Raw genomic sequence first — 12,623 nt, 5'->3', positions numbered from 1 at the left:
GACCATCTTATTTCAATCGGTTTGGGAGCTGGGACTACGACCTTACTCCAATGGGAAGCCATCTCAGAGCCTTAAGGAAAGGACTGTGTGGAGAATGGACTGCCTAAAACTCCCGCAGGAGCCCTTGGGTCACTGGTGATGGGTGTTGTATAGCATGAACCCAGCCGTAAGACTTACTCCAGCCTACTTGAAACAACTGAAAGAAACAAAGAAACAGAGATGTATACTGCACCTCTGTGCTTCCCACTGTCTCCATCCCAGCCTTCAGAACCACACAAACAAGGAAAACTTAAAATAAAGGGGGGCCATAGGAGGAACACCTCACTGTCCTATGCACTAGAGCTTCGTAATACTTGATTCTTCCTGCATACATCTTCCAGCATTTGCTTCTTCTAGATTGTCTTTATTATTGTGCTTAGCTATTTAAATTTCCATATGAATTTTATTTTTTTAAGATTTTATTAACTGGGGCACCTGGGTGGCTCAGTGGGTTAAAGCCTCTGCCTTCGGCTTAGGTCATGATCTCAGAGTCCTGGGATCAAGCCCCTCGTCAAGCTCTCTGCTCAGCAGGGAGCTTTCGTCTCTGCCTACTTGTGATCTCAGTCTGTCAAATAAATAAATAAAATCTTTAAAAGAAAAAAGAAAACAAAACAAAACAAAAAAAGAAAACAAAGTCATATAGATGGCAAATACATCTTCCATCCAAGAATTATTAAATTTAAACTGATTCCATTCAAAAGTTAGACAGGAAAGAAAGACTTTATTTAAGATTATTGCAAGATGCCTGAGCCTGCTTTGCTTCCTCTCTCTCTGCCTGCCTCTCTTCCTACTTGTGATCTCTGTCTGTCAAACGAATAAATAGAATCTTTAAAAAAAAATTTATTTACTTATTTCACAGACAGAGATCACAAGTAGGCAGAGAGGCAGGCAGGTGGGCGGGGGCAGACTCCCTGCTGAATAGAGAGCCCAACTTGGGGCTCGATCCCAGGACCCTGAGATCATGACCTGAGCCGAAGGCAGAGGCTTAATCCACTGAGCCACCCAGGCACCCCTCCATTTGAATTTTGGAATCAGCTTGTCAATTTCCACAAAACATAACCTGCTAGTCTTTTTATTAGGTTTACACTGAATCAAAAAAGTGACTTGGAGAGAATTGACATCTTTGCAGTACTGAGTTTTCCGATCTATGAACATGGTCTAGCCCTCCCTGCATTTAAGTTTCTTCAATTTCTTTCAATAATGATTTGTTCTTTCCAGGGAAGAGGTCATGCACACACTCCATTAAATCTAGCCATGGATATGCGATATCTTTAGGTGATTATATGGGTAAATACTAAAAAGAGTAATTGGGGCACCTGGGTGGCTCAGTGGGTTAAGCCTCTGCCTTCAGCTCAGGTCATGATCTCAGGGTCCTAGGATCGAGCCCCACATTGGGCTCTCTGCTCAGCAGGGAGCCTGCTTTCCCCTCTCTCTCTGCCTGTCTCTCTGCTTACTTGTGATATCTCTGTCAAATAAATAAATAAAATATTTTTTAAAAAAATAAAAAGATTAATTAAAGGAAATAATGTCTGGAGAAAGTACTTTGCAAAATGTAAAACATTATATAAACTTGAGATATTCTTTCTCACCGACATTACTGAACACATGTAGATTGGAAAGCCAATCTACACACCCCCTTAAGGCATTTTTCCCAGTGTCTATTGATTAACCAAGAGGCTGAGGCTATCCAGCCCGAACAGCCAAAAAACAGTGACATCAGAGGCCAAGAGGAGAGTTACTGACCTGGAATAAACTCTAACAAAACAAAACAACAACAACAACAACAACAACAACAAAAACAAGTTCTCAATCTGAATTTTAATTTTATCCAAGAGCCACCAAATGACCTGGGGGTGGGGGGCAGTTTTTCGAAAAAGCCCATCGTTCAATCAAAACTCAGGGACTGGATACCCTCTATACAAGATCTCACTCAATCTCCAAGCTCCTGACACTGTTGCCAAAAATTAGCCTAGACCATTCCTCAATGGGAGCTGAGGTGCTGTATCCCCTCTTCAAAGAAATTCTCATCTGCAGGACAGACAAAAGCCAAGCCTGGCCTCTTCCTGGGATCTGGCAATGCTGATACTCACTCTTAGTGCCTGAGTCTGAACTAGTGATTCACACCCCCTGCTCTGAGCCCAGCCTTAGAGGCTCCCTCCTCCACCTGCCAAGCCCTGCCTGCCACCGACACAGGCCCAGGGCTCACCTCTTTCCACCTCTAGAGGAGAAAATGGCCAGAATGAACCAGAAGGAAGCCTTCAGGACACAAACACTGTTTATAAAACACACAAGAAAGAGAAAGACCTTGCTGTGATCTACCCCCACATCATTCCACTCCAGTCTCTTGGATCCCCCCCTTGATCAAGGTAGCAATGATCGGTATTCATTGAATCAGCAAACATTTATTGAGCACTGACCATGGGCCAGACACTGTTTTAAACACCAGAGACCCAGCAATGAACGGCACAGTGAAAGGTCCTGTTTTCTTGCAGCTTGCATCACTGGGGAGAGAGGTGTCTGTGCCCTCGGGGATGGCAGGGAACAGCAGGCAACAGGACCATCAGCTACAAATCGAAAGGATTTTAGAAGCCTGGGGGGTTGGTTAGTTTGGGTTCCCCCAAAAAGGGGACCTCAAGGTAAGGATTTGAGAATAGCTTGCTTATTGAGGAAGTGATCCCAGGAAGCGTTGGTGAGCAAACAGGGCAGTGACAGCGAAGAAGGAAGGCCATAGTTTGTTAATGAGACACTTACCACTGTGGGCAGCTGAGGCTCGGTCCTGGGAGACCCTCATAGAGACTGTAGAGAATGTGCCTCAGAAGTACCCTGTCCCCCCGAGGGGCAAGGAAGCTCAAGATTTACCTATCCACTCCCATCCTCATTAGCTGAGGGTCCCACCAGGGTTTTAAAGCCCTTGCTCCTCAGACGCAGACAAAAAGAGTCCATCAGCAGGCACGGAAGTGTCTAGCGGCAACCTCTGAGATGAGGGACAGGAACGGAGAAGCCACGGGAGGCGTGGGCCGCTCCCAGTCAACTTGTTCCCTCTGATAAGCCCAGAACCTGGTGGGGTTTCAGGGACATAGTAGGCAATAAATATTTGTTGAGTAATTAGATGTTTTATTATCTGAAGATGTCTTTAAGGCTAACCTGAAGTCAGCAGAAGAGCGAGCCCTGGGTGTAAACCTAGAAACAGTGGCCTCAAAGCATATTAAGCTGTGTTATCCTGGGCAAGTGCCTTCCCCTTCCTGATCAGTCTTCATGGTCATAAAGCAGAGACGGACACCTGCCTTGCCTGCTCTGTCAAACTGGATGAGGTGCCAACCAGAGAAACTCTGCCAAAGGGCTTGGCAAAACCAGAATATGTTAGAACGATTTTTCTTGGGCAAAGAGCCTGGAATAGGGAATGAGATCTGCAAAAGGAGATTCTGGTCCAGTAGATTCTGAGTCTGTTTCCTGACTTATGAAAGAGGCACTGTGATAACCAGGCCACAACACGTCCCCGAGTGCCGTTCGGGGGCTCCAGAGGCAAGATAATGGATGTGGTGTGCTCCGTTCCCTTCCGAAACTACACTAAAATGACAATAAAGGGATGTGGGTTTTTTAAAGGGGTGGGGGGAGGATCATAAACCCATGATGACAAAGCAACTAGAGAGAAAGGATGTCCACAAAATTTTGGAAGCGGAAGAGTAGATGGTCAATTAGCAAATGGCTTAGCTAGTAGGGAAAATGAAAGACTAAAATCACGCTGGGGAAATCCAAGAAGAAACGCAACTTGCCCCAAATGTGAGGCACCGACACCTTGGGAAGTGAGGGTGGAGGTGGGCAGAAACAGGAAGCCTGGCTGAAAGAGCTCCAGATCCTCTGCTCAACCCTGGTGGAAACCCTGAGGGGGGAGTCTAACCGTTTGCGTGGCGAGGAGCCCCCTGGATCTGAGACACACTCACGTTCGAGAAGCACTGCTTTAGGACACCCAGCAAACGCTATCAAGACAATTGCTCTATTCCTGACTCTCCTGCAACCTTGGACCCTGACCTCATGTGGTCTGTACCACAGCCTGTCTGGGATGGATGAGAGCAGGTCAGGTCACCCTTCTCTCTCATCTCCAGGGACGCCTCAGAGTGTCCTTTCCCATCACTCCCTCCCTGTCTCTCCCTGCAGCACAAAGGGTTGGAACCAGGGTCCTTTGTGAACTAGAAAGAACGTGGATGTCAAGATGTCTTTAAGAGTTTCATCTAGAGGGGCGCCTGGGTGGCTCAGTGGGTTAAGCCGCTGCCTTCGGCTCAGGTCATGATCTCAGGGTCCTGGGATCGAGTCCCGCATCGGGCTCTCTGCTCAGCAGGGAGCCTGCTTCCTCCTCTCTCTCTCTCTCTGCCTGCCTCTCTGCCTACTTGTGATCTCTCTCTGTCAAATAAATAAATAAATAAAATCTTTTAAAAAAAAAAAAAAAAGAGTTTCATCTAGAGTCTGTTTGCACCCGCTCGTCTGACTCGGTGGCAGCTAAAATGCTCAAGCTTCAAAATGAATGGTCCTAAAGGGACCATGATCCCCAAGAAAAGGGAGGACACAGATAAAACAACTTCAAGAACCCAGCCCCAAATATTGGGCTTATTTATTCTGTGCCTCCTGCTATAATAGAGTGTGATTTCATTGCTGGCAGATGCAAAATAACGAGCCCATTGTGCGCTGATCTAGAGTCCATATGTCCCCCATTTGTCTTGTAGCCTGACTGGGCGCTTTGCCCCGTTCACAGGAAGCCCTCTGATAGCCAAGCACCACACAGACCCAATAATTGCCCTTTGCTAGGGGAGCATCCACCAGCACCACCAGAAACACCGTCCGCCCTCCCACAGCCTTCACAGCCCTCACCACCGCCCCCGCCAACCACCACCAAGCATTCTGGGGCTGGCTGCTGCCCACGGTTCTCCTGGGAACTCATCCCACGGGCCCATAAAGCCCAGTGGGCTGCCAAATGAGGGAAGGACATTCTTAGGAGGCAGTAGCATACAGAGGTTAAGAGAGGCGACTCAGCAAGACCTGGGTTCAAATCCTACCTCTGCCACTTTGCATAAGCATGAACTAGGGCATGTTGCTTCCCCATCGTCTGGCTGGCTGCCGTCTCCCCCAAGGAATGGGGATGGTAAGGAGCCCTTCCTCTCAGGGTGCTGTAAGGGCTAGGCTAGATGAGTTACCCATTATAAAACCCTTAACATAGAGCCACACTCCAAATGAGTGCTGGAGGAGTGTAAGGGGTGGTGGTGACGGCTGATGGTGCAACAGATTCTCTAAGAGCCACCGCCCCACCCCACCACCGCCCCGCGCACCCACCCCCGGAAAGGGAATACTGGCCGGAAGATGAAAATGAGGCATTCAGCTCAGGCTGAACAAACAGAGGCCAGGAAGGACCCGGCTCCCAAGGACACCTGCAATCCATCGAGGGCCCCCTTGTGCACCGTGGTCCCATGGCAACCTGATGTGGCTGTTTGCTTTGTGTGCTGACGCAAGCAAGCCACGGGGCCGGGGTGGGGGAAGAACAAAGTAGAAAACCTACGTGTTAACTCTTTGTCCAATGGAAAAAGTCACAAAGCCAATGAGTGTTTTCCTCCTGTCTGCAGTTGCCCAAATCCTTGTCTTTCCTACAGGATTCTCATAGGCCCAGGCGGAAGACAATTTCTCTCTTACAACCTGTGATTCTGTGCTGGGAGTCACAACAGGGGACTTGCTACTGCTGTCTCCTTGGGAGAGGCCCCGGAAGCTGCTCAGCACCCCGCCAGGCACAGGGCACCCCCCACAGCACAGGACCTTGCGGCCCCAAGGGTCCACGGTGCCCACAGCCAAACGCTGTTGCCCAAATTAAAATGAAGCTCTCTCTTCTCTGCATTCTGCAAACACCCTGTTTAACCTTGTGTTGGGCCACTGGCCTGACCCTGCCAGGTATCTAGTTAGCTGGTAGCATCCCGGTACAGTGGGAAGGGCCCAGCTTCTGACCCCAGGCTCAGCCACCAGCTGGCTAAAACCCAGAGATAGTCATTTAGCTTCTCTGAGATCATTTCCTCATTTGAAAAATGGAGAATTAGAATCCTTATTTGCAAGCTTAAGGGCAGGGTTTACATAGAATGCTGTGCAGAACCCGTGGCATGCGGCAAGTTCCCACCAAGTTATCGGGACACCTCTTGCTAGGTACAACCCAGAAGGTCACGTGATGTCCTGCATATGTCTGCATCGGCTATACCATGCACGTAGCAGGTGCTCAGAAATTTTTGGACAAAAAGTGAAGTCTTTCCTGGAAGCCAAGGATTAAGAAAGGAGCCCAGCCCATCTCAGGGACCTATACATGGCCCCACCACTTTAAGTAACTTTTTTTAAAAAAGATTTTATTTATTTGACAGACAGAGATCACAAGTCAGCAGAGAGGCAGTCAGAGAGAGGAGGAAGCAGGCTCCCTGCTGAGCAGAGAGCCCGATGTGGGGCTCGATCCCAAGACCATGAGATCATGACCTGAGCCGAAGGCAGAGGCTTTAACCCACTGAGCCACCCAGGCGCCCCTAAATCACTTTGACTTAGACTTCAGGATACACCATCATCTCAACCTCCATGTCTCCCTGTCACCAAGTCTCAGGCCCTTCCACTGAGTGCGGAGGCTGACACTGGGCTTTTGGTTCCTTCTGGGACTGCCAGAGTCTTGGCCACTGCTTGGGAGCAACGTCCGTGGCCCAGCCATTCCTTGTGGACCAACTCAATAATCCACCACCTGCAGAACACCTACCCTAGGGCACGCAGAAGAAAGTCAAAGGAAATGCCAGTTTCCGAACGGGAAGGACACAAGTCTGGGTGCGTGTAATCTGCCTGAAAAATGAGAAGGGTCACCCTCCGATCCTTCAGATTGGATGGAGACTTCCTAAACACACACCCAGTCCACACCCAGCTACCGACACAGCCCGGCCACACCTGGAAGCAAATTCGAAAATACAGTCTCTGCCTCTTGCCACCCAAGAGCTTTCAGAAGTTCATCTACTACCCCTTCTGCTCTGCTAGTGAAGTCATTAGGAAAAACATACTGGGCCACAAGAGAGACCTGACTGTGTGATCCCTGCCTCTAACTGGCTATAATTCAAAGTAAGTCCTATTAGCTCACTGCGCCTCAGTTTCCCATCTGTGAAATGAAACCCGGAAAGATCTCTAAGAGTCTTTTTGGCTGTGATATTCTATGCTCTTTCTATGGCCAGTCGTGGCTTGGCTCCCACAGAGATCTGCTGAATGCCACACAGACAAGCCCTGAGGCATTCCAAGGGCAGCCCTTCCTGTTCTCCAAGGCCAGGAGCTCCTATTACTATATAAGGTGGCCCGCAGAGAATGGCAGAGGAGACATATCTCCTCCACTGTTCAAGTCGTTTGGAATGGACACAATGAGTCCTGTCCCTTCCCAGACCCCCCTCAGGCTAGGCCAGGCAGCTCAGGAAGTATCAGGCAGGGACTCAGATTACAAAGATACATGGTGACACAGACATTTTGCAAGCCCACGGGGATCCAGGCTAGGAACAGACAATGCTTCCACCAAGCATATATCATAATTGCCAAGTGTCTAAGAGCTCACTGTTCCAGGTACAACACAGTCCTTAGCTGCTTCCTCCAAATCCCTTGGTAAAAGGAATCCAGACGCGACGATTACTTGGAAGGAGAACTCCACTCCCAGTCCCCTCCGGTACCCTCACCAAACACAGTGCTTGGGTCACATCAGCTCCAGCGTGATCCCTGACACACGAAGGACTGCAGGTCACCTCACAGAGCTTTCTTCCCTCCGCAGATGGAGCACAATGCCTCTGTCTGCGGGCTGCCCTGCACTCTTGGCTACGGACGGGGTAGGTGCTGGGTGGCGAAGGGGAAGGAGTCAGATATCTGGAGTTGGGATCCCAGCTGTACCAGCTTGGGCAAATTACGATCCTTACCCTCTTCGCATCTTAGTTTGCTGCTCTATAAACTGGTGTCACCAAAACTCACTTTGTAATACTTTGTCCTGAGGATGAAATGAAACTGCGTATGAAGTGCCTGACTTACACGAGGTACTCAGAACATGCAGTCGTTTTATAAGGATCTCCCCACCTTGCTGAATAAGGCAGGTCCAGGCACCAAACATGCAAACAGTTTGAGAAAGAAGTGATTTAAAACCAGAAGTCCCTTCACCACTTTCTTTAAAGGGAACTGGATTCTCTTTGCGTTAAGGAAGAGTTGGCTTGTTTTTCCCTAAGAATTTTGCATTTGATCAGATAGATGCCACATCCATGGAGAGTTCTGATGTTGTCATAAGGACCCAGAGGTCAGACACACACACACACACACACACACACACACACACGCACACACACACTCAGGTTTTCAGATTGTCTGAGGCAAATCACTTCCCTAGCCTGACCAGACTGTCATGGTTCCCCAGCACAGCAACACATTCACATCACCTGGGGAGCTTTTCCAACCTGAGGGTCTGCCAGCCCCATCCCAAACCACTTTCAGCAGGGTCTCTGCTGGCTAGAGCCTGGATATCAGTACTTCCAAGAGCTCTCTGATGATTCTAACATGAGATCCACTGGACCAGGACCTCTCCAAAGCCCCTCTCGACATCCTGGTGCTTACAACAGCGTATGATTCAAAGTAGACACTTAGTATATGTTTGATGGATAAATTAATGAAGATTCTAACCCACGTTTTTTGTTTTGTTTTGTTTTTACTATTTCCCTATTCACAGTGTATGAAGTAAAAGAAGAAAAGAAACAGGTGAATTGCAAATGAGAATCCTGGAGCAGTGCTACCCAATAAAAATTTCTGCATTGATGGAAATGTTCTATAATCTGTGCCATCCAATCCAGTAGCTATAAGCCACATGTGGCTCCTGAGCACTTGAAATGTGGTTAGTGTGACTGAGAACTGGATTTTTAATTTTATGTCATATGAATCAAACAGCCACATGTCACTTCTGGCCACCTTACTGAACAGCGCAGACATAGAGTGTCTGCCTTTCACTAACATACCTCTAGCTGTGCCCCTCCATGCCCCTCTTTGACTAACAGGGCCCTATTTTCATTTAGGGCAGTCCCCTGCTCCTACTACCTGTGGTCTTGGCGGGGGCGGGGGGGGGGCAGTTCATGGAGTTGTCCTGCCCTCTTCCAGCCAAGGGGTAGGTCCAGAACCGCAGCTCAGTCAACCAGACTCTCCTTTCCAGGAAACTGACTGTAGCTTCAGGGTTGCAAGAAAATGAGTTGGTGCAGATTAATACCAATGTTGATTCCCTAAGACACTGTGTATTAGTTTCCAGAACATTACTCCCCAGGGTGACAATAATAAGTGAGATACGATGTGACCTAGGCATCATTATCTTCATCATCCTTCTCATCATCCAAGCACCCCTGACATGCCGGTTCCCAAACTGGGTACCCAGCACCCCTGACATGCCAGTTCCCAAACTGGGTACTTAAGCTGCCTAGCTTCCCTGGGCATCATTTCTGCATCTGCAAAATGGAAATTAACTCAACCAAATTTCTTCGAGAGTTTTTGTAAAGGCAGCAAAAGAAATATTAGTCATAAGAGCTTAGAGCCAAATGAGGGAGTGTCCTAAGTGTCACCAGAGGTCTTGTTTCCTAGATACAGGTATGGGGAAGCATGGGAGGTTTTGATGCAGGATCCAGGATCTGGGCCCCCGTTCACAAGCTCTTGTCCTTTCTCAGCTTTCTGCTAAAATGAGATTAAGACACGTCCCTCCCTAGTTTCACCATTTTCTCATCTATTTGTATATCCCTCCCACCTTGCCTGACACCTGTCTCCTCCTCCTTCTACAAATATATCCCAGAAAACTCCCCAGGCTAAACCATGCTGGCCTTATACCCAATTCATTTCTTCTTTCCCCAGCAACTCACTTAACTGGCAAGTTGCCCCAGGTATACACTCCCATAGCTTCCTGGTCTGAGCCTCTGGCCAAGCGCTTTACTAGAATCATGTTTAACCACTTCCTCCAGTGGTAGAGACTGTAAGCCTTTCCAGGGCAAAGCTCACGCTCCTCTTATTCACACCGAATCCCCAGGGCCTCCTACAGAGCCAGGCACCTAAAAGGTACTCAATAACTACTCTGTGTTGAATGTTCGAATAAGGACTCCAAGTGCATTTTATTTCTTGCCATTTCAGGAAGTGTCATTTCACAGAATTAATCATCTAATGCTGCATAACAAAATACCCCAAAACTTACTGACTTAAAACAACGATCCCTTCTTATCTCTCATTTTCCATGGGAGAGAAATTCAGACAGGGCATCGCAAGGTGGGCTTATCTCTGCTCCTTGTCTGCGACCTTGTCTAGACGACTCAAAGCCTATGATGGAATAACCCCAGCTCACCACTTATCTGATGAGTGAGGCTGGCTGGGAACTGAGAGCCTTCCTGGAGAGCCTCCTGTCCTCTCTCCATGTGGCCTGGGCTTCCTCACAGCATGGTGGCTAGGCTTCAGGGTGGCTGTCCTGGGAAAGGAAGAAAGAGACAGAAAGACTGTCTCCTTTCTATGACTTTGGCTTAAGAGCTACGTAGCATCACCTCCACCTTGTTCTGCTCATTGCAAGCGAACAGCTAAGTCAAGCCCACAGTCACGGGGAGGGGAATAAGCCAACATCTTTTGGAAAGAGAAGCAGTAAAGAGCTTGCAAACAGGGGCGCCTGGGTGGCTCAGTGGATTAAAGCCTCTGCCTTTGACTCAGGTCATGATCTTGGGGACCTGGGATCAAGCTCCACATAGGGCTTGCTGCTCAGCCGGGAGCCTGCTTCCCCCACCCCCTGCCTGTCTGTCTACTTGTGATCTGTCAAATAAATAAATAAAATCTTTTTTTTTTTTTTTAAGATTTTATTTATTTATTTATTTGTCGGCGGGAGAGAGAGAGCACAAGCAGGCAGAGCTGCAGGCAGAGGCAGAGAGAGAAGCAGGCTCCCCGCCGAGCAAGGAGCCCAGGGACAGGACTCCATCCCAGCACCTCGGGATCATGATCTGAGCTGAAGGCAGTGGCTTAACCGACTGGGCCAACCAGGTGTCCCTAAATAAAATCTTTTAAAAAAAGCTTGCAAACATGTTTAAACTACCACAACCACTTAGCTAGGGCAAGAGGCCAAGTGCCGGGTGGAAAGGCAAGTGTCTCAAGAAATAAGGCTTCAGTTCAAGTTATTTGCTGTGTGAGCTTAAAGGACTTGCTCTCTGAGACTCAAATTCCCCATCCATGCAATGAGTAGGTTAAGGTTGAAGGTGCCTGGAGGTTTTCATGCTCCGAGTCTTCTAGCCTCAGTGAGCTTAAGAGGATCTCCTCTTCACTAGAGTCCCATGACTCTTTCCATCACTTGTCACCCTTGGTTTCTGATCCTGGAGGCAGCTACTGGAGTTCAGGGGACCTAGGAAGTTCAGACATGAGGGATAACTTTAGGGAACAGAGGAGGAACCACTGAGCAATTCCGGATTCTCCAAGGCCGCCGCTGCTCCAGCCCAGGTGTAGAAACCTCAGCTTGTCAGAGAGGGGTGGTGAGAAATGCAGCAATTACTGACCTAAGCAATCAGCACCTGCAGGTAGGCAGGCCAGAGCCCAGAAATCTGCTCGACCACCCCACCTCCCTGCCGCCGCATTCATACTAACTCCTGGGGGGAGAAAGGAGACCACATGTCTTAAACCACCCCAGGCTATCAGTCTCCTTTGGAAAGTTCTTTCCCTCGGCTTCCTGTTGGCACCTATTCCCCATTACTGCTCTGTGGAAGGGAAGTAAAGGTTGCCTTGAGTCTCTGCAGTCATGCAAGCCGTATTTCCCCCTTCTTCTGAGCCGGCTGGACCTTGCAGGACCGTCACCTCACACTCCCACGGGTCGCGTGGTCCCCAAACCCTGGGGCGCAGCAGCCCCTCTGCCCGCGGTGCGGGGATGCCCACCGCCAGGGTCCAGGGAAGCCAACTAGGGACAAACTCCGCGCATCCCCCTCCCACTGGTCTCCACTCGGGGTGGAACTGGTTGGCTTTTAACCCTTTCTCTTCCAGAGGTCGGACCCTAACCCCCAGATGTCCTCCTTTAGGGAGCTCGCACGCCAGGAGGACTGCGCTCACCGGGTGCGACGAGCTCTGCTGATAGCTCGGGAAACCGAGGCCCACTGAGGGAAGCGATCTGGAGGATGTCCCGCGGGAAATCGGACTCTGACTCCTGTCTAGAACCCGGTCCTCCAAGCCAGAGCTCTCGCGCCGACCCCCCGAGGGCCCCTGCGAGGTGCTTCCTTTAGGAAATTCCCGACCGCGGGCCTCCCGAGCCCGGAACCTCCGTGCAGTTAGCGCTCTGCGCCGCACGCTGTGAACTTCCTCCGCGGCTCCGCGCCGGCTTCGCTGCGCCCCGAGAAAGAGGTGGGAGCGGAGCAGACGACCTCCTGCCTCCTGGAGATAACTTGGGACGCGGGGCTGGGGGCGGGCGGCGGAGGGCCCGGCGGTAAAGCGCTGGCCCTTTAAGTGGGGGACCGAGCGCATGCGCGGCGCGGACGGGAGTCTAGCCCGGTGGGCGGCGGGCGAGCAGGGGACGCGCGCGGCCGGAGGCAGCAGGGCCC

General features: G+C 49.8%; 1 long non-coding RNA gene across 9 annotated transcripts in view; it reads right to left on the bottom strand.

Moving 5' to 3' along the window:
- Nucleotides 1–12,541, bottom strand: part of LOC131836847 (uncharacterized) — a 206,630-nt gene extending 194,089 nt beyond the window's left edge. For 3 of the 9 annotated variants that reach the window (XR_009355816.1, XR_009355818.1, XR_009355817.1), the window contains exon 1: nucleotides 12,139–12,538. This is a non-coding gene — a long non-coding RNA (uncharacterized LOC131836847). Of the gene's footprint in view, nucleotides 1–10,411; nucleotides 10,532–12,138 lie in introns of all 9 variants that reach the window. The other 6 variants (XR_009355820.1, XR_009355821.1, XR_009355819.1 and 3 more) reach the window with 5 other exon arrangements.
- Between the last annotated feature and the right edge of the window lie 82 nt (nucleotides 12,542–12,623).

This window comes from Mustela lutreola, chromosome 7 (assembly GCF_030435805.1).
Source record: "Mustela lutreola isolate mMusLut2 chromosome 7, mMusLut2.pri, whole genome shotgun sequence".
Classification (NCBI taxonomy): Eukaryota; Metazoa; Chordata; class Mammalia; order Carnivora; family Mustelidae; genus Mustela; species Mustela lutreola.
The sequence above is the reverse complement of the archived record's forward strand: the minus strand, read 5'-3'. Positions and strand labels throughout refer to the sequence as shown.